This window comes from Pongo abelii, chromosome 10 (assembly GCF_028885655.2).
Source record: "Pongo abelii isolate AG06213 chromosome 10, NHGRI_mPonAbe1-v2.0_pri, whole genome shotgun sequence".
NCBI lineage: Eukaryota > Metazoa > Chordata > Mammalia > Primates > Hominidae > Pongo > Pongo abelii.
Window position 1 is genome coordinate 65,149,926 of NC_071995.2, and position 22,744 is coordinate 65,172,669.

General features: G+C 38.6%; 1 protein-coding gene across 10 annotated transcripts in view; it reads right to left on the reverse strand.

Moving 5' to 3' along the window:
- Nucleotides 1–22,744, reverse strand: part of GRIP1 (glutamate receptor interacting protein 1) — an 852,850-nt gene that overhangs the window by 812,549 nt on the left and 17,557 nt on the right. For 2 of the 10 annotated variants that reach the window (XM_063712187.1, XM_054527378.2), the window contains exon 2: nt 21,589–21,671. The exons of 6 other annotated variants lie outside the window; for them this stretch is intronic. The gene's annotated coding sequence lies outside the window, so the exon portion shown is untranslated. Of the gene's footprint in view, nt 1–13,806; nt 15,234–21,588; nt 21,672–22,744 lie in introns of those variants that run through there. 2 more of the 10 variants (XM_054527375.2, XM_054527381.2) reach the window with 2 other exon arrangements.

Below are 22,744 nucleotides of genomic sequence, written 5' to 3' on the forward strand. Positions count from 1 at the left end.
AGCACCTTCCTTGGTGGGGAAGCTGTTCAAAGAATTGGTCAAGCTAGTCATTCCCACAATACTGCGGGTCTGACAACGTGACTTAGCCACCATCAAGGTATGTGATGCCTGAGGACAAATGTCAAGATCTCAGAGAAAATACTGGTCTAGACAAATTACGTTATTCAAAGGGGTTGTCGGAGGATATATATTTAAACAGAAGCTAGAGAACAAAATTAACTGAGTTACTGATCAGAATGAATGACATAAGACTAAGCTGAAGAAATTTCAGCCATATAAGCCAATGGGCTTTTGTTCATCTAATGCATGGTTACACAGCTAACTTAAGCCCATTTAAAGGCCTCATGATAGGGTGAAGTAACTATTCTGGAGAAAGAAACAGAACTTCATTCTCATCACTAAGGAGTAGAATGGCTCTGTTAGAACAGCCAATACAATATTTTATGGCATTCATAAACATTGACCTTGGTTCAAATCCAACATCCTCAAATTACCAGCTGTGTGACCTTAGAAAAAAATACATATTCGAATCTTAATTGCTTTACCTGTAAAATGGAATATTACTTTTACATATCTCTTATGTTAAGTGAGAAAATGTATATAAGTATACAGAAATCTATCAGCTTGCTCCCTGGCACTCAGCTTGCTCCCTGGTGCATAGTAAATGCTCAACAAATGGGCTCAAAACTGGGATGGGGCAGTAAGCAGGGAGAATTACATTTATTGCTGTATTCTCAATGCCTGATACATTCTAGGTATTCAATCAATATTTGAAAAATAAATTAGTACTAAGAGTATAAACAAAGGTCCACAGATGTGATTCAGGTAATTAAGCACCAAGAGATAGAATGTGGACAAAATAAAAATGGCTGGTGTTGTGTTGGACAAGGAATGGCAGAGGTAAGGCAGAAAAATAAATGTGTCATTGCTGAAAGAGGGGTTCTCACCTATGAGATGCAGTTGTGGCTGGGGGAAAAAAACTAAGGCTAAAAATGAAGGGTGATGATGTTGCAGACACATTTGCACTGGTGAGCAAGTTCAGTGGTTCCTTGACCCATGATGGATATGGCAGACAGGGCTGTGCTGGAGGATTTCAAATCAAATGAGTGGCCACCGAAATGGTTTTTATGCCTTAGGCCTATCTGGTCTGGCTGTAGAGCTCATCAACACTTCGTGACCCAATGACTATCCCTGTGTAGAACTGGATTTCTGCTGCTGCCACGGCATATCATCTTCCCTAGCTACGCTGGTGTCAGAGGATTTCCTGGGGTTGCAAGTTTCTTCTGTCCTCTGACATTCTGGTTTTCAGAAGAAGGTCATGCAGGTCTTTGTCCAGCATGTAATACATGTAATTAGCTTAAGTGGTCCATTTCAACTGCCATGAATTGAGTCTGTAGATTTCCCTTGGCTATTCATGGTTGCCTAGGAGCACCATGCAGGGTCACTTAAGCAGATCACCACATGTTTCAAAGGTGGCTGTGATGCCTAATACCACTTGTTCTCATATAGAGTAATTGGCCTGGGCTGTGATTGCCTTCTAGAAAAATCATAAAAAACAAAACCTACCCAAACTTGGGTCTGCTTCTGAAAGAATATGCTTTCCTACAATGACGTTTAAGGTATCATCGAGGTTAATGAAGAACCAGGTTGGGTCTGAGTAGGTAGGGTTTGGAGCCGAGATAAATGAGATTTTCAATAACTGTGATGTCTGCGTGCCAGGAAAACCCTTTTTCCACATAAAGATCTCAAGAATAGTCTGGTTATAACACTGGCTCTCAAACTTGAGCATGTAAAAGAATCACATGGAGGGCTTTAAAAGCTCAGATTACTGTCCCCTGCCACCAGGATTTCTGATTCAGTAGGTTTGTGGTGAGGCCCCAAAATGTGATTTTCTAACAGGCTCCTAGATAATGATGCTGGTCTGTGGAATACACTTTGAGAATCACTGGTTTAGTGAAATGAAAGATAAATGACCAGAAAACCCCAGAAACCACCTGTAACTAGGACAGTTTTGGAATAACTTGGAGTTCTTGATTTTGTAGGGCACTTTCATATTAAAATTGGGCACTTTCATATTAAAATGTCACTTTCTTTGACATCATTGGATTATCTTCCACATTCTCAGATTTGGCCAGGAGGTGGCACCACAATAAGCAGCCCATGAACCAAGAGTTTATTGGAGGTCATATGCATAAGGAAACCTTTCCGGCCTGGCATGGTGGCTCATGCCTGTAATCTCAGCATTTTGGGAGGCTGAGGTAGGAGGATTGCTTAAGCCCAGGGGTTTGAGACCAGCCTGAGCAACATGAGCCAACCCCCTGCCGTCTCTACCAAAATTAAGAAATTAACCAGATGCGCTGGCGTGCACCTGTAGTCCCAGCTGCTACGCAGGAGGCTGTGGTGCAAGGATAGCTTGAGCCTGGGAGCAAAAGACTGCCGGGAGCCATGGCTGCGCCCCTGCACTCCAGTCTAGGTGACAGTGCAAGACCCTGTCTCAAAAAAAAGGAAAAAAAAAAAAAGAAAAAGAAACGTTCCCGTCTAGAAAGTTATCAAGTCATGGAACATCCCATTTATGACTGATTAGAAGATGACAGGGATATTGGACAAGCTGAAAATTATCATTAAATACTTGAACTGGTTGAGATGTTTCTCTGAAGCCATTGTTACTTATTACCCTTTTTGCTTTGCCCAAAGTTGTAGATTTTCTGAAAGTCTTACTTCGTCAAGCCCAAATTTTACGGAACTGGTCCGTAATAGGGATTAGTAAGAGTATCTAGTTATTTTGAACGGTAAGCATGTTAGACCACAGTAATTTTCACAGAACCCTAAGGTGCTGTGGGAGGTTGTAGAGGGCTTGAGGAACTACCACCACAACATGGTAGTCCCTTTGAACTTGCAGAAGGCCTTGGTTCTGAGCAATAAGAGTGACTATGTCTGCTGCTAAGACCCAGGTGCTAAATCAGGTGAGCTCAGCTGCCTACTTCATTCCACTAGAGAGAAGAAGATCCCCTGCCTCTTTGTTGCAAATTTACATAGCCTTTAGTGAATAGGAGAGGGGTAAAGTGGAGACTTGAAGAAAGTCTAAGCAGTGCTGGTGGCAGAATTTCATGGAGAAAGGATGTGGGATACATGGCTCTTCAGTGACTTATTTTACAAATATTTATGTGACAGGCTTTTTTCTAGAAGCTAAGAAAAAACAAGCCAAAGTCTCTGCTCTCAAGTGGCTAACATGTTTACGTGGAAAAGGCTGAGGAGAATGAATAAAGGTAATGAATAAAGAACTCCATTAGTCTCGTGATATCTTGACAGGCTTTCTAATATAAAGCCCAGCAGAGGGTGGTTATTCATTTGTACAGTAGTGGCACTAGGTGAAGTGTGCACCTAAGTTGCCTGAACAAGGGCATGATCCATGAAGCTACATGATGTCCCTGAATTTATCAGTCTTTACCTGAAGGTAGGAGGGAGCCAGTTTTAAATCAATTGAAACAAAAACACCTCCTTTTTCCAAGGGATTCAACATGGATACGGGAAGCAGGGATAGAGTGTTGGACGGAGCCAGAGTGGAGGCGCATGGTGCCAGAAAGCCAATATCACTGTGTCCAAGAGTCATAATACATGTCCAGCATGAAAGATCAGAATTGGAAGTAAAAATCAAGAATGGAGCTGTGGAGTACCCAGTGGGGGTTGTGAAGGAAGATAACAATAAAGATTTGTGTGTGGAAATGAATACACTGGGGTATATTCTGGATGAATGCCAGAGACAAAAGCAAATAGCCAAGGCTAATTTTTATACGCTTTTAGTGCATTCTTACTTGGGCAGGGAGGATCCCTGTAAGGCAGCCAAAATGGAGCACATATTTTCTGACACATATACTAGAAATAAAAGCAAGCAGAAGTATGGTAGCAGAATATAAAACAGTATTCAATTACTGCACTGAGAGATCAAATGAATGTATATTTATTGAATAATTAATATATGCCTTGACTGTACTAAGTGCTTTAGCTCATTTAATCCTTCAGCTAATATAGAAGCTTAGAACTACTATAATCTCTGTATTAGTTACAGTAACACCAGGTACTATAAAAATAGACTTAAAATGAAAATTGGCTTAAATACAATAGAAGCTTATTTCTCACTCGTGTATCAATATAAGGCAGAGTTCCTGATCAGCAGACAGCTCATCTATCCTTCGGTCCCATCATCCTCCAAGTCCTTATAATTATTCTCTACTTCTAGGCAACAGAAAGGAAAAGAAGAAGAAAACAAGACACATCCATTTCCTACAAGCCTGGCCCAGAAATGACACACATGATTTTCACAAGCATTTCTTTGGTGGTAACTAGGCACTCAACACACCTTGATGTAAGAAGGGCTGAGAAAATAGTGTGCCTTCCTGGAGATGTATCCATGCTCTGGAAAAGGAAGCACAGACTTCTGCCTTCAGCGAACTCTCTGCACAGCCTGCCCCTCTAGCACTACATATGTGTTCACCCTTCTTTGCACCCAAAAGACACATTCACTCCTCCTTAAGGGAATTAAGCATAAGTACCATCTGCTTTCTGCAACAGCTCAACCTCTATGATCTCTTGATGATTATTGTCCTCTTCACCCAGGCCAAAAGATCTTCTTTTGGTCTGGCCACAAATTAACTGAAAAAGAAAATATGGAATGATAGAGCAGGGACAGATCTCTTTTGGATGAAGAAGGAATGGGAAATACATAGCCGATGCAGCACAACAGCAGGGATGAAATCCTACTGGGAAGGCATTGTCAAGAATGTGTACCTTGGAAATGAGGGAAGTTCCTTAATTAGACCCCAGTTCTGCTCTCAAGGAGGAACTCCCATGTTCACCTTTGGATCTCTTCCAGGCTCTTTCTCTGCTTCTTACCTTCCGGGGCCACATCTGAAATAAGTGCTGGGGAATATGCCATTCTTGGGGGCTGTTCAGCTTTCACGGCCCTCTTCCTGTTCATGCAATTTAGGGGTCTGACTTCTTTTTAAGCTCAAACAATCAGTTTCGGGTCAGGGGTATCATCTCTTTAGATATGAGTTAGCTCTTTCTAGGTTTTACTGTGTTAATAAATAATACTGAAATATCAGTGGCTTACAAAATAAAGGCTTAATTTCTTGCTCACACTAAATAGCTGTAGCTTGTCAGCATTTTGTTCTAGGTGACTTCTTCATTCTAGGATCGGTACTGAAAGATCAGCTCCTGTTAGAATTAGCAGAGCCATGTAATGGCTTCCAGGATATATGAAAGAACAGGGTGACATTCATTGCTGCTTCTTGCAGTCCATTGGCAAAAGTCTGATATCAGTGGAGCAGGGAAGTAGATTCTTCCTCAAGGAAACATTGCAAATCTTAAGGCAGTGGATAGAGGTTTAAAAGGTGGGGGGGTAATAATACAATCTACCTTTGACAATACAGGTCTCTCAGAAACTTAGACCTTAGTTTATTTGCTTCCAGTTATTTCCATGTGTAATCACACCTGAGTTCTTTCCTATAGATAGCTCTTAATTCCACTTTGTTTCTTTGCTCTCTTTCCCATAGGCATTTATCTCCCAATTTAATGAGACTCTCAAAAGCCACAGGTTAAGGTGAGAGGGCAACACTCTCAATTTTACCTTTGCTCTAGGGTTGAATCACTTTATTTGAGGAGTCCCACGGCTGGACTTTTGTCATTCAAGGCCTCCTTGAATTTTTTTTATCTTGTTTTTTGACAAGGTCTCACTCTGTCACTCAGGTTGGAGTGCAGTGGCTTGATCAAGGCTCACCACAGCTTTGATCTCCTGGGCTCAAACAATCCTCCCATCTCAGCCTCTGGAGTAGCTGGGACTAAAAGCACTCACCACCATGTCTGACTAATTTTTTTATTTTTTGTAGACATGGGGTCTCATTATGTTGCCCAGGCTGGCTTTGAACTCTTGGACTCAAGCTACCCTCCTGCCTCAGCCCCCCAAAGTGCTGGGATTACAGGTATGAGCCACAATGCCCAGGTTATTTCCTGTTGCTTAAAGTCCAGAAGCATTCTTCGACACTGGAAAACTTTACATTTCTGGACTCTTTCCATTCCCTTTTATTTCTTGCTCTCTAATCGACAGTCTTTTCCTGAGCTCATCATTTTCTTGCAATATCTTACTAAATGCAGCAGCCAAGCAATTGCCGACACACACTAATATTCTGGCTTTTTTCAAACCTCTTTCTCCCCAGATCCCCCACACCAAGAGTTACAGACCCAGTAGGCATTTCATCTTCCTTCCAAGAGATTGCAGATGATGGTTTTGCTAAATGTTTTGCCATTTCATATATCTGTTATTCTAGCATTAGATATATTTCCTTAGTGCCTACAGTCCTCCCTCCACGCCAGTACCATATATTTTAGTTTTAGCATAACGGCGGCATCACACTTCAACTTGCCAGTTTTTGTTAGATGGGATGACACTAGGTGCTGCAACAAATAGCTTTTCTTTTAAGAAACATATATTAACTCAAACTAAATAGAAATGTATTTATCATGCAAGTAGCTATCCAAAGTGGATTTCCTGTTTGTCAGGAGACTCTCTTCCATGCAATGATACAGATATTTGGCTTCCCTCAATATGGTGGCTGCATCATCCTTTACTGCATAGGTTGGCAAATTATAGCTTGTGGCTAAATCTGGCCTGTGGCCTATTTTTGTGAAAAAAATCTTATGGGAACATAGCTATGGCCATTAATTTATGTATGGTCTATGCTGCTATTGCATTACAATGGTAGATTTGAATAGCTGCAATAGAGATATTATGAGCTGCAAAGCCTGAACTATTTACTACCTGGCCTTTTACAGAAAAAGTTTGGAGACATCTGCCCTAGGATCAAATTACCATCATTTGAATTTAGTTGAGAAAAGGAGAAAGAGAACCTGGAGAAGGTGCAATGCTCTTTAAAGCCCTGGCCCGTAAGTATCACACAGACTTGCATGCAAATTCCTCTCTCACATGGCCTCACGTAGATGCAAGGTGGGGTGAGAAATGCAGTCTGTTGCCAGGCAGGCACTTTGCTACTTTCCAGCAACAACTCTATATTATGCAAAGGGGAGTAAGAATTTGGGTGGACAGCTATTCATCTCTGCCATAATGCCCATCTTGTAGATTTTTTTTTAAGTTAGGCTTTTAAGCGTTAGTAACTTGACTAGACTTTAAGACCTGTTTGAAGATATTATATCAAAATGGTTAACAATTCAGTCTCAAGAATCATAAAGACCTGGGTCTTTATGATTAAGAAAGACCTTAAGAGTAAATGCTCAATAAATGTTATTAATATATTCTTCCCTCTACAATATGGTAGAAGCTCTTGCTAGACAGGTAAAACTTTACCTTCCTTATCTGTAGCTTGGAAGTTGCAAAACCCTGGCCTAGAAGGTCCTTAAGATCTTTCCACCTCAGAAATACTTACTTCATTCTCTATCTTTTACTTGGTCCCTCCTGTGTACCTGAAACTGTGAACGGTAGTAGAGTCACAGAGAAGAATGAGGCAATGAGGCCATATGAGGCCATATTCCAGCCGTCGATGAAGTGGCCCAAAGAGGAAAACAGATGTGGCATCAATGCCTAACCTTAATACCTGGGAGTGGAAACACTGACCTAGAAATATTCACAGAGAGCCGTGAGCCATGGTAATTCTTCCCTGTCTGACAACCTTCAGCCTGAACTGCTAAGCACCTAGACCCTGCTGGGCATACCTGTTAACTTCTCCCATCAGTTGGGTCTTTAAAATACATTATTTGTGCATTCTTTTAAATATATGTTTGATCTTTGACTCTGGACTTCCTCTTCATTTAAAGTCTTTGCCATAGGAAACTCTCTTTCTCCCTATATTTATTTTCCATGCTTACACCACACCCCTCTTACAAATTTGTTCTTATTTTTAAAAGAAATTAAAAGTGATGGACAATTGATGTTTTATTCTAGGAAGTTTCCAAACACCTCAAATCCTGCTACAAATGTGTGAAAAATTTTTTTTAATAAATGAATACCTCAAATCCTTTGTATTTCATTATGCTTCTTCCCTTCACTAGGCCCTGGACTAGAGTTTCAAAAACTAGTGTGTGGAGCTCTGGAAGTGCACAAGGGTGTTCTACAGAATTTTGATTTTTGGAAAAAGCTTTTTAACTTTATGTTTTTATTTCATTGATAAACTTAAAAATTAATGTAAATGTATTCTGGCTTATCAGATTTATTACCTTATAATTGATTATGCATTGTAATCTTAATGCCTGAGCTTGTGTTTATATTTATGATTGTGTTTGCATCAAATGACATTGTGGAGCGCTGAGTGGCCAAAGGTTCCAAAGTTATAAAAACAGAGGAAAGTAGTGGAAGGATTGGGTCATCACATGGAATATGATGGTGTAGGCATTCAGACTTAAAAAAGGAGAAGGCAACCTATCTGTTGCATCCAGTATCATCCTTATTTTGCAAGTGGGTCTACTGTTCAGATACTAAGTAGGAATAATTCATTAACAATAAGTATACTACGAAGTATTCATTATTTTAATAATTAAATTAAATACCCATACACATATTTTAAAGGCCACAATGTCAATTTTGTAAATTATTTTTAAACAATTTACAAAGTTGACACTTCAAGAAAATTACTCTAGAATCGATATTCACTGGAAGACTTTCGATTCTATTGGAAAGCCATTTATTCTAAACCAGTAAACAAAATCATACTTAGGGGAACACATTTCTTTCTTACATTACTGTTATCAAAATGAAACTATAAAAACTATTTATAGACTTTGACCTGAGGCTGCATCCTTATGTATTAAACCCGACATCAGTAATGTAGTTCCAGTAAACATCATGTATCACATTAAATTAATGCTGTTAATTTGAATTTTAATGGTGTTGCAATGTTGTTAGTATTTAATTTGTAAATTTGCTTTTTAGTTGGATAGAAGCATATACTTCTTTTACATTCAAATAAAATATGTGAATATTTATTTTATATTATAATAAAATGATGTAAGACTACACAGGCCAGGGGGCGGGAATCTCTGTGAGAGTGCCTTTACTTAAAAATGAGAATATGCATTACTCAAGCTGTAGAAATACTGCATGAAACAGTTATCACTCACAAGAGCTCAGAAGTTCTAGTCTTTGAATTAGCACAGACTGCTAATGAAGACTTGATGTACTCAAGACAAAATGGGCAAAATAAGGACAATGAAGTGAGTTTTGGATGCTACTAAATAACACTACATTTGAAAGAATGTCTATTAACTGACTATTCTAGTTTTTTGGAGAGCTATCATTGGCCATAAAATGTCAATGATAACACATGGTAGGCTTATTTAATGCTTTTACTTGACAAAAATTTTATTGTAACATTTTTCATGACATTCCAGAACTATAAACTGCTGATTATCATGGTCCTCTGCAGCCCGCTGAAATCTCTAGCTTATTGTCACTAGTTTTCTGGCACTGAAACCACTGACATTTCAGAACTTGCAACCTCCGGTGCTTGTAGGCCACACAGAAGCTTGTAAACAAATAATAACAAGATAATAAATTGTACTAGTTTGTTCTCCCACTGCTAAGAGGACATATCTGAGACTGAGTAATTTATAAAGGAAAGAGGTTTAATTGACTCACAGTTCTGCAGGGCTGGGGAGGCCTCAGGAAACTTACAATCATGCTGGAAGGGGAAGCAAATACACCCTTCTTCACATGGAGACAGCAAAGAGAAGAATGAGTGCCCAGCAAAGTCGGGGGAACTCCTTAAAAAACCATCAGATCTCATGAGAACTCACTCACTGTCATGAGAAAAGGATGGGGGAAACCACCCCCATGATTCAATTGTCTCCATCTGGTCCTTCCCACAACACGTGGGGATTATGGGAACTACAATTCAAAATCAGATTTGGGTGAGAACACAGTCAAACCATATCATAAATTTCTTCTTATTTGTAATTGGAACTCATTGCTCAGTGAATAGAAACAAAATAGACTAAAACAGGGAGTCTTAAAATCATAATTATTTTTTCTCACTTAATATAAACCAATGTATATTCACCAATATTTTGATGGAGAGTCACAAAAGTATGGGCCCATCAATTGGTGTTTAAACCACATTCAGTTTCAAATTATTTAAAGCAGACAGCAATAAGGCACAGCTATCAATCTAAGTGCATAATCCTGTCTGATTTCGTTGCTCAGTTCTTTACGGCTGTATTACTTATATCTATTTCAACAGGGTTTTTAGTGGCTTGGTTTCATTAGTAGTTTCTAAATCATGCAATCTTTTTTCATAGAAATGGCTTCCTTTTATCTTTATTTTATTAATATAATATTTCAAATACATAAGTGTGATAACAAGTACAGTTGGATTCAAGGATTTTGGGGACTAGCCCAAGTGACTCTTGCTCAGCAAACAGCTCGACTGGTGTGAGCAGTGTGAGGGCACATTGAAGAGTAGAATCCTTAAACAGTAAGCGCTGTGAGCCTCAGTCAGCACGTTTTATAGAAGGAATGGAGAGCATCATCTATTTTGGCAACATGGTTAAGTGGATGCCAGTTAAAAACAAACTTATTGCAAAATGTAATGAGTATGAAAAAAATGTAAGTACAAAATCCTATGAAAACGGAAAGGAGGAAGCAATTAACTGCCTATGATTCCGGGCTTCTTCAACCCTTGATTAAACAACAGCAGAAATTAAAATAACTTTAAAAAATGTATTTCTACATCTTCAATATTTAAAATATTAGTGGGTTATTGCAACACAAAAGTTTAATCTGAGTTGATATGTTTTCCCTTAAATTTGGGGGATAATCCATACTATATTTTTTCTCATTGTTTTGAATTGTAAGTAATGGTTATATCAATTGTTATTTTTAATGATCTGATGTCTTGAGATGTGAAGAGTTAGAATTCCCCAAGAAAGGTTTTTTTTATTCTCACAGAAAGGACAAATTCTGTGCTCCAACCACACAGGGCTCATTGCAAATGGTTTCTCCTGACTGCCTATCCAGTCACCTTTCTTCCATGTACCCATTTTTGGTGCTGATCAAGTCTCATCCCCTATTCTCTTCTCTTGGCTTCAGTCCTTATTGGTCTTTCCCCTTAGCAGAACTCCTAGGGCACTGTGGCATTTAATGATATCCTCTCTTGGATCACTCACTACCCAAAGGATCATGTCCTGTCTCTCTAAAATAGACTGCAAATCTCTTGATGAAGGATTGCCTTTCCCATGCCTTTTTTCTGTTCACAGCATCTCTCTATCACAGGTACAAATAATTGCCTGTTGAATTGAATTTAAACAACTAGCAAGCTGCCAGAAGAAAAATGTGGGCATATTTAATAAATGGACTAGATTTTCTGAGCAATAACTAAATTTTATTCTATAGTAAGTGCCATAAAAGATAGGTATAGTGGGTATAGCACAGAGAAATTGGTAAAATTTAAGGGGACCTTAATGAAATACAAAATCAAATGGTTCATTTGTTTACCATTGTACCTTAAGTGCTGAAAAAAAATTGCATCCTACTTCTGCTGCATAAACAAATGTAAGGCGTGTCATGCTTCTTATTCAGTTAGAATAATTCCTGACACATAAAAAATGTTAGTTATCATAAAAAATGTTTGCTATCACTGTTATCATCACCACCAAAAACATAATGAGAGCATCAATACATTAGTTGAGTATTTGTTGTTCAACAGCAAGTATGGTTGAGCTAGGATTTGGGATTCACAACAAGAACAAAAAGTCTAAATAAAATTTTTGTAATGAGAAATCCTTTTTACAAATTCTTTCTCCATCTGTTTCATTTGTTTGCTGAAATAAAAAGGATTTGCCTCTAAATTTTTCCTTTTCTGCTGCTTTTTTCTTTCAGAAGCAATTTTCTTCTTGTAGGAACATTGTGTAATGTAACCTAATATATCTTCAATGCAAACTTCAGGGCTTAATAGGACTTTCTGATAGAAAAGTTCATTCCCGAACTCCAACAAATTTACAAGAAAAAAACAAACAACCCCATCAAAAAGTGGGCGAAGGACATGAACAGACACTTCTCGAAAGAAGACATTTATGCAGCCAAAAAACACATGAAAAAATGCTCACCATCACTGGCCATCAGAGAAATGCAAATCAAAACCACAATGAGATACCATCTCACACCAGTTAGAATGGCAATCATTAAAAAGTCAGGAAACAACAGGTGCTGGAGAGGATGTGGAGAAATAGGAACACTTTTACACTGTTGGTGGGACTGTAAACTAGTTCAACCCTTGTGGAAGTCAGTGTGGCGATACCTCAGGGATCTAGAACTAGAAATTCCATTCAACCCAGCCATCCCATTACTGGGTATATACCCAAAGGACTATAAATCATGCTGCTATAAAGACACATGCACACGTATGTTTATTGCGGCATTATTCACAATAGCAAAGACTTGGAACCAACCCAAATGTCCAACAATGATAGACTGGATTAAGAAAATGTGGCACATATACACCATGGAATACTATGCAGCCATAAAAAATGATGAGTTCATGTCCTTTGTAGGGACATGGATGAAATTGGAAATCATCATTCTCAGTAAACTATCGCAAGAACAAAAAACCAAACACCGCATATTCTCACTCATAGGTGGGAATTGAACAATGAGAACACATGGACACAGGAAGGGGAACATCACACTTTGGGGACTGTTGTGGGGTGGGGGGAGGGGGGAGGGATGGCATTGGGAGATATACCTAATGCTAGATGACGAGTTGGTGGGTGCAGCGCACCAGCATGGCACATGTATACATATGTAACTTACCTGCACATTGCACACATGTACCATAAAACCTAAAGTATAATAATAATAATAATAATAATAATAATAATAAAGAAAAAAAAAAAAGAAAAGTTCATTCCCTCCCTTCTCCCTGTTACTCTGTAAAGTGTTCCTATTTCTTGAGCCATTTCTAAGACAGTTGTCTTGTTAATATTTAGGTATTCTGGCTCAAAGTCACTAGGCATACGAATACACAAGGAAGAGAAATACATATTTTTCTTTCTGTTTTCCTTGTTCTGAGTATCAGAAACCAGCATAATAATTTTATTGCCTATTTCAGACCAAAGCTATGTAGCTTTTTTCTCTGGATAAGAGTACCTCTGGGAAAAACATTAGTGTTTTCTCTGGAGCAAGCACTAAACATTAGTGTTAGTCTAATGCTAACACATTAGTGTTTGTCTTTGGAGCAAGCGAGTCATTTGATCCTGTGGTAAGGAGGCACTGTGGCTTAAATGTGTCCCCGAGGCTCATGTGTTGGAAACTTAATCCCCAATGCAGCAGTGTTGGGAGGTGGGGCCTAATAAGAGGTGATTAGGTATTGAGGGTTCTGACCTCATGAATGAATTAGTGTCATTATTGCAGAAGTGGGCTAGTTATTGCAACATTGGCTTGTTATAAAAGTAAATTTGGCTCCCTTTTGCTCTCTCACTGTCGCTCTCTCTTGCCTTCCTGCCTTTTGCCATGGGATGGTGCAGCACAAAGGCCCTCATCAATATGAGCATCTTGATATTGGACTTCCCAACCTCCAGAACTGTGAGAAGTTCTTTTCTTTATAAATTACCCAATCTGTGGCATTCTGCTACAGCAGCACAAAGCAGACTGAAGCAGGAGGTCACTTATTTTTAAGGAAGAGACAGATACAGAAGCCTAACAAGAGGTGGGTTTCCCCATTTTTAAGTCATTCCCACATTACTACTGTTGAAAACTCTTCCCTAATGGGGAGAATGTATTGAAGACTTAGACTACTGGAAAGGGGATACCTGTGGGTGAACATAGAGGATGCTCCAAAGGAGGTATCAATGAAGGTCTCTCTCCTGACTGCAGTGAGAAATATAGCTCACAAAGCTCCTGTACACAAAAGAGAATAGAGGTCATTCAAAGGAAAAAGGAATGGTTTATAGGCATGGCTCTGCTTCATGGGACTTCCCACTGGTGACCCATAGGTGCTCAAGTATCTGTGGATGTTGACTTCTTTTTCCATCTGGCTGTCTAGTTTTGGGTCTTTGTAATTGCACCTCCTCCAAGGTTCTCTAAGATTATTTTTCCCTATATAAGATAGGGTTCTCCAGAGGAACAGAGCCAATAAGATGTGTGTCTGTGTATACGTATATAATATAAAACTTATTAGACTGGCAAGCCTCAAGTTTGGGCTCAAGCTCTGCAGGGTGAGTCAGCAAGCTGGAGAGCCAGGAGAGCCAGTGATTTAGTGCTAGTCCAAGCCTGAAGGCTTGAGAACTGAGACAGCCAATGATGTAGTTCTCCAAAGACCTGCAGGTTGGAGGCCCAGGAAGAACTGATGTTTCAGTTTGAGTCCAGAGGCAAGAAAAAAGCCAATGTCAGTATAAATGCAGTCGAATAGAATAAATTCTCTCTTATTTGGAAGAGACTCAATCATTTTGTTCTGTTCAGGCCTCTAATTGATTGCTTGAGGTCACCCATATTAGGGAGGGTAATCTGCTGAAGTTGGTGTAACAATTTAAACGTTTTCTCATTCAAAAACACTCGCAGAAACACCCAGAATGTTTTACCAAATATTCAGATATCCCATGGCTCAGCCAAGTTGACACAAAATTAACCATGACATTCCTTCATCCCCCTGCTAACACACACATACACACACACACACACACACACACACATACACACACACACCAGGCTTTCCTCTCTTTTCCTGACCAAGATAGTCTCATCAGAAATTTCCAGGGCCAGCATCATCTGCTCTTCTCAATTTTATCCCTTTTGCAGGTAAGGTTTGAAACTGAGTTAGTGGGCAGAATGTTTATTAGGAGTGTTCCTTTGGGATCCATAACTGTGGCAAGAAGGGAAAGAGGTAGGATTTGGACAGAAAGAGAAGTCTAACTGTGATGCAGCCTTACCACAGCTTGACTGACTGCACAGGGAGCTCTGGAACTAAAATGATCCTGTGTAGTGGTACTGAGTTGGGCCAAAGGGGCCAAGTCTTTACACTCCCTCCTTTATCAGCCATTGGATGTGGGTCATCTTGTAAATATCACAACCTTGGGTGAGGCTGCTAGCTCTCTGCAACCAGGCTGTCTCTGAAGAAGCTGACAGCTGAGGAGTCTCTGCCAATGGCATCCCCGTCTGCTGGGGCAACAAGTGTGCATTGGAGGGAGCTGTGGGGGTGCTCTCGCGTCCACCACAGTGGTTATGGTTTAAAGGCTGTGTCCTGTTTTTAGGGACTTCTTTGATTCTCAGCATTCTCTTTTTGAAAGTTAAAAAAAGAAAAATTAAACATTTATAATTTCTCTTTATATCCATGCCATAAAAATTCTTTTCAAGGAAGTATGAAGATCTCTTAATGACTGAGGGTGGGAAGGTGGGGAGAGGTTTACATAAGGATGTGCTTTAAAAAGACAAAAATTGACCAAAGATCAGAATTTCAAAATTGTATGAAGAATTGTTCTCTTTTAGAGTTGAAATGATTTGATTTAAGTCCTAGTTTCTTTTATTATTTTGTATAATACCTGGTTTGCTATTCGTAGGGCCCTGATTTGGCTTACTTTTCATCCCAAACTATGAAAAATCCAGGTTTTTGTGCATTTACTCTACAGTCTGTGACAGAACTGAGAGTCATGATAAAATTATCTCCATCCTAGAAAGAAATCTAATCTCCCCAAATAAGAACTTTCAAATCTTCAGTTTAAAAGTGTTGCCTACTTCCAATGCCAGAACTGTCCTGATTCATGAGCAGACTAGATATAGGTTTCAATTCCAGATATCCTGCTTGGTAGCAAAAAAAGAGATCAGCCAGCTGAATCACATTTTAATATTTTCTCTTCATACTGAATACTTTGAGTCTAATAGCAGAGCATAAAAACACAACTCAGCTGAAATATGAACTACCATTTGTTATTATCAATGCTGTGTTTCATCATTACCAGCCTCATATTTCAAGAGGACAGCTGGCAATTCCAAGGTCAATGACAGTTTTATATAAAAACTCCAAATGAAAGGACTGCAGAGATCAAAGATTTGGGACAATCATACAGAGAAAGATTGCCATAAGCTAGCTCATCCATTCCAAAAATTGGGTTTTTATTTTTGGTACCTATGATAAAGGGGCAAAAAGAGATTTAAGAGGAGGATTTAATAAAAGTTATCAAGACGAGACTATACTTTCCAAAATAAGTAAAACACTCCACAGAAGTTAAGGAGAAATGCACACCAATAATTGTTACTGCTGAATGTCCACTCCCTGTAGGTGAATCATTGTGAGAAAGCCTGATGCTAATCTGCAACAATTTAATTATACAGCAGGATAGTAATGATCTTGCAGACAGAGGAAAACAAATCAAAATCAGCTCAGTGGTACGAAAGAATAGATATAGACATGCTGTGTTAGGTTTTCAATGACCTTGATGCATGTATTTACATTAATGGAAGAGGGAGGGGTACCAAGTTTTCAAAGTTTTTGATTTTCATAAATAGGAATCAGAATTATTCTCACTTTTTCTTGCTTCAGGGAATACTGGGATTATTATGAGAAATTATCAAAATCCAGAATATTCAGGCTGGAAGTTGCCAGCATCTACTGCAGTGACCTTGATCCTGTCCATGAATGAAGTAGAATGAGACCCGTATTTGGCAGCAATGAAAGGAAACACAAGATGTTCCCAATTGTTTCAACTTTCCATGCTACCCACCTCACTCATTTGCCTTCATTTTGAAGTCATGAGTGGAAGCTGTTTGGAAAATATTGTGGAGAGGAAAGAGTGACTTCTAGCTAGAAAGATGGAAAACATTGCCGGGACCCAGGAGAGAAGTGTATTAAGCAAAGTTTAAGTTCAAGCCCCCAGGCTTTCTCTACTGAACATTTTCTTGCCTCAATAATGTCTGGCCCCTCCTTTCAGGCTTCAGCAGTATTTGTGCTCATTCTTTGGTCCTCCCTGCCACCCTGACCCCATTTTTTGTTATCAAATTGTATGTTCTGGTTTACCAAGAAATTGGAGGGATTCACATAGACAAAAGTCTGTTTTACTTATGAAAGCAATATTTTATTCAAAATATCAAAATATCGAACAAAGGTTGAAAATAAAGGTGTTATTCCCAGTCTCATGTCAGAGACTCACCAGTCCCAAACCCAGCTGGACCTGCTCTGGATTATGGCAACGTCATTATCAAGGTTATGACTCTCTTTGGCCCAAGTCTTCACAGTGGGATCCGTGAGCTCACGGCAGAAGGTAAGTCTGGAGTTCTCCTAGATATGATGCATATCTAGGAGATATGAGTGGGCTGCATAAAGCCCCTCTGCAGTTGACTGAAAATAAATTGTAAAGTTAATGCAATTCCTCACCTTACACTTCATTCCTGAGACTATATGGAAAGAGATAAGAACTGATTTTTGGTGTTGCCATCAGCAGTGGAGGGTGCTGAATTCGAGGGGTTGTGGAAGGAAAATTCTCATGCATTTCTCTTACAAGTTCTAGATACTCAGCAAATAAATGTGTGTATTCTTTCTGGAAATGTGTAGTGTCCTTGCTGGGGCTGGGATTGAGCCTGACGCTGAAGCAGGGTGTCCCAGTTTACTCTGAGATGATCTGAAAGGAGGATGTGAAAAAGAGTGGTGGGAAAGAAATTGTTGTGGGGTGGTAGCATGTCTTAGACTGTTTGGGATGCCGTAACAAACAGCAGTTGATGGACTGGGTGGCTATAAGGGATATAAACAGCATACATGTTCATCAGTGGCAAGCAGGATATGTCTTTGTTGTTTTTCTCCTAGGTGCTTGTCTAACATGCTACACATATTTTAGTGCCATTTATCTACTTTATTGTCCATATCTCTACTGGAATATTTTCCCATTGCCTACACTAGTGCTTGGCACATAGTATGTGCCTGATTAAAAAATTTGAGTCCCTCCCACAATAATAATGGGAGACTTTAACACCCCACTGTCAACATTAGACAGATCAACAAGACAGAAAGTTAACAAGGATATCCAGGAATTGAACTCAGCTCTGCACCAAGCAGACCTAATAGACATCAGCAGAACTCTCCACCCCAGATCAACAGAATATACCTTCTCAGCACCACATCGCACTTATTCCAAAACTGACCAAATAGTGGGAAGTAAAGCACTCCTTAGCAAATGTAAAAGAACAGAAATTATAACAAACTTTCAGACCACAGTGCAATCAAACTAGAACTCAGGATTAAGAAACTCACTGAAACTGCTCAACTACATGGAAACTGAACTACCTCTTCCCGAATGACTACTGGGTACATAACGAAATGAAGGCAGAAATAAAAATGTTCTTTGAAACCAGTGAGAACAAAGACACAACATGCCAGAATCTCTGAGACACATTTAAAGCAGTGTGTAGAGGGAAATTTATAGTACTAAATGCCCACAAGAGAAAGCAGGAAAGACCTAAAATTGACACCCTAACATCACAATTAAAAGAACTAGAGAAGCAAGAACAAACACATTCAAAAGCTAGCAGAAGGCAAGAAATAACTAAGATCAGAGCAGAACTGAAGGAAATAGACACACAAAAAACCCTTCAAAAAATCGATGAATCCAGGAGCTGGTTTTTTGAAAAGATCAACAAAATTGATAGACCACTAGCAAGACTAATAAAGAAGAAAAGAGAGAAGAATCAAGTAGACACAATAAAAATGACAAACGGGATATCACCACCGATCCCACAGAAATACAAACTACCATCAGAGAATACTATAAACACCTTTACACAAATAAACTAGAAAATCTAGAAGAAATGGATAAATTCCTGGACACATACACCCTCCCAAGACTAAATCAGGAAGAAGTTGAATCCCTGAATAGGCAAATAACAGACTCTGAAATTGAAGCAATAATTAATAGCCTACCAACTAAAAAAAGTCCAGGACCAGACAGATTCACAGCCGAATTCTACCAGAGGTACAAAGAGGAGCTAGTACCATTCCTTCTGAAACTATTCCAATCAATAGAAAAAGAGGGAATCCTTTTATGGAGGCCAGCATTTTATGAGGCCAGCATCATCCTGATACCAAAGTCTGGCAGAGACACACACACACAAAGAGAATTTTAGACCAATATCCCTGATGAACACTGATGCAGAAATCCTTAATAAAATACTGGTAAACTGAATCCAGCAGCACATCAAAAAGCTTATCCACCATGATGAAGTTGGCTTCATCCCTGGGATGCAAGGCTAGTTCAACATACTTAAATCAATAAACATAATCCATCATATAAACACAACCAAAGACAAAAACCACATGATTATCTCAATAGATGCAGAAAAGGCCTTCGATAAAATTCAACAGCCCTTCATACTAAAAACTCTCAATAAACTAGGTATTGATGGGACATATCTCAAAATAATAAGAGCTATTTATGACAAACCCACAGCCAATATCATACTGAATGGGCAAAAACTGGAAGCATTCCCTTTGAAAACTGGCACAAGACAGGGATGCCCTCTCTCACCAGTCCTATTCAACATAGTGTTGGAAGTTCTGGCCAGGGCAATCAGGCAGGAGAAAGAAATAAAATGTATTCAATCAGGGAAAGAGGAAGTCAAATTGTCCCTGTTTGCAGATGACATGATTGTATATTTAGAAAACCCCATCGTCTCACCCAAAATCTCCTTAAGCTGATAAGCAACTTCAGCAAAGTCTCAGGATACAAAATCAATGTACAAAAATCACAAGCATTCTTATACACCAATAACAGACAAACAGAGAGCCAAATCATGAGTGAACTCCCATTCCCATTCACAATTGTTTCAAAGAGAATAAAATACCTAGGAATCCAACTCACAAGGGATCTGAAGGACCTCTTCAAGGAGAACTACAAACCACTGCTCAACGAAATAAAAGAGGACACAAACAAATGGAAGAACATTCCATGCTCATGGATAGGAAGAATCAATATCGTGAAAATGGCCATACTGCCCAAGGTAATTTATAGATTCAATGCCATCCCCATCAACCTACCAAAGACTTTCTTCACAGAATTGGAAAAAACTACTTTAAAGTTCATATGGAACCAAAAAAGAACCCACATTACCAAGACAATCCTAAGCCAAAAGAACAAAGCTGGAGGCATCACACTACCTGACTTCAAACTATACAAGGCTACAGTAACCAAAACAGCATGGTACTGGTACCAAAACAGATATATAGACCAATGGAACAGAACAGAGCCCTCAGATATGATACCACACATCTACAACCATCTGATCTTTGACAAACCTGACAAAAACAAGAAATGGGGAAAGGATTCCCTATTTAATAAATGGTGCTGGGAAAACTGGCTAGCCATATGTAGAAAGCTGAAACTGGATCCCTACCTTACACCTTATACAAAAATTAATTCATGATGGATTAAAGACTAAAATGTTAGACCTAAAACCATAAAAACCCTAGAAGAAAATCTAGGCAATACCATTCAGGCCATAGGCATGGGCAAAGACTTCATGACTAAAACACCAAAAGCAATGGCAAGAGAAGCCAAAATTCACAAATGGGATCTCATTAAACTAAAGAGCTTCTGCACAGCAAAAGAAACTACCATCAGAGTAAACAGGCAACCTACAGAATGGGAGAAAATTTTTGCAATCTACCCATCTGACAAAGGGCTAATATCCAGAATCTACAAAGAACTTAAACAGATTTACAAGAAAAACTCAAACAACTCCATCAAAAAGCGGGCAAAGGATATGAACAGACACTTCTCAAAAGAAGACATTTATGCAGCCAACAGACACATGAAAAAATGCTCATCATCACTGGCCATCAGAGAAATGCAAATCAAAACCACAATGAGATACCATCTCACACCAGTTAGAATGGCAATCATTAAAAAGTCAGGAAACAACAGGTGCTGGAGAGGATGTGGAGAAATAGGAACACTTTTACACTGTTGGTGGGACTGTAAACTAGTTCAATCATTGTGGAAGACAGTGTGGCGATTCCTTAAGGATCTAGAACTAGAAATATCATTTGACCCAGCCATCCTATTACTGGGTATATACCCAAAGGACTATAAATCATGCTGCTATAAAGACACATGCACATGTATGTTTATTGCAGCACTATTCACAATAGCAAAGACTTGGAACCAACCCAAATGTCCATCAATGATAGACTGGATTAAGAAAATGTGGCACATATACACCATGGAATACTATGCAGCCATTAAAAAGGATGAGTTCATGTCCTTTGTAGGGACATAGATGAAGCTGGAAACCATCATTCTGAGCAAACTATCGCAAGGACAGAAAACCAGACACCACATGTTCTTACTCATAGGTGGGAATTGAACAATGAGAATACTTGGACACAGGGTGGGGAACATCACACACTGGGGCTTGTGGTGGGGTGGGGGAGGGGGAGGGATAGCATTAGGAGATATACCTAATGTAAATGATGAGTTAATGGGTGCGGCACACCAACATGGCACATGTATACATATGTAATAAACCTGCACATTGTGCACATGTACCCTAGAACTTAAAGTATAATTAAAAATAAACGTATAAATAAAACAAACAAACAAAAAATTGAGTCCCACCTGTAATCCCACTTTGTGAGGCCGAGACAAGAGGATCACTTGAAGCCAGGATTTCAAAACCAGCCTGGGCAACATAACCATCTCTATTTAAAAAGAAATTAAAATTTTGAATCAATTGTTTAAATGAACACTACAGTTTTACCTGTACCTTTGTCAGTGATCTGTGTTGCAATCATATTTTCCTATACTGCACTCATCTTGTCATTGTTTTTATAGCATATCGGTAATATAAATTCTTTTAATATAGTTGTATTTAAATTATTTTCCTTTATAGTTGTTGCTATTTATATATAAATAAGTTCTTCTCTCTTCCAAAGACATCAAGATACTCTCCTATCTCTTAAGTGGTTAAGACTTTAGAGGAGTTACATGTCTTTTAGTTGAGCTTATTTCTGAGTACTCAAAAATTTGGAAAATTTTACTTTTTGTTCTTAATGTCAATCTTAATTGTTATTACTTACAATGATTTAGTTTTGCATATTGTGCATACAGCAACCTCGTTAAATTCTATTAGGAATTCTAAGAGTTTATGTATAGTTTCTTTGATATTTTCTATGTATACAGAAATTTCATCTGTGAAAATGACCATTTTTATTATCTCTCCTAGTCTTTTCACTATTACATAATTTTCATTTTTACTGTGATATTGAAGACCTTTATTACAATGTAGGATGGAAGTAGTGATAGTGTGCATCTCTGTCTCATTTCTAATTTCAAAGCAAAGCTTTTCATGTGTTACTATTAAGTATGATACATTCAGTAGGCATTTTTGTAGATAACCTTCAGTAGATTGACAAAGTCCCCTTTTATTTTTAGATTGCTAAGAATTTTCATCATGAAATAATGTTAAATAGTATTAAATGATTTTCTTGTTTCTTGGTATGATGGTATAATATTGTTTTACATAATGCCAGATTTGGTTTGCTAACACCTGTTTTTTGCTTAGGAGTTTTGCGTATTGTTCATGAGTGAAATTGGTCTGTAATTTTTTCTCATCCTTTTAGATTCTAGTATTAAGGTTTTGCTGACAAAATGAGTTGGGAAGTGTTTCTTCTTTTTCTGTTCTCTGTTAGTGTTTATAGAAAAATGGACTATTTATTCTTTGAGTATTTGAAAGAACTCAACAATGAAACTATTTGGCCCTGACAAATTTTTG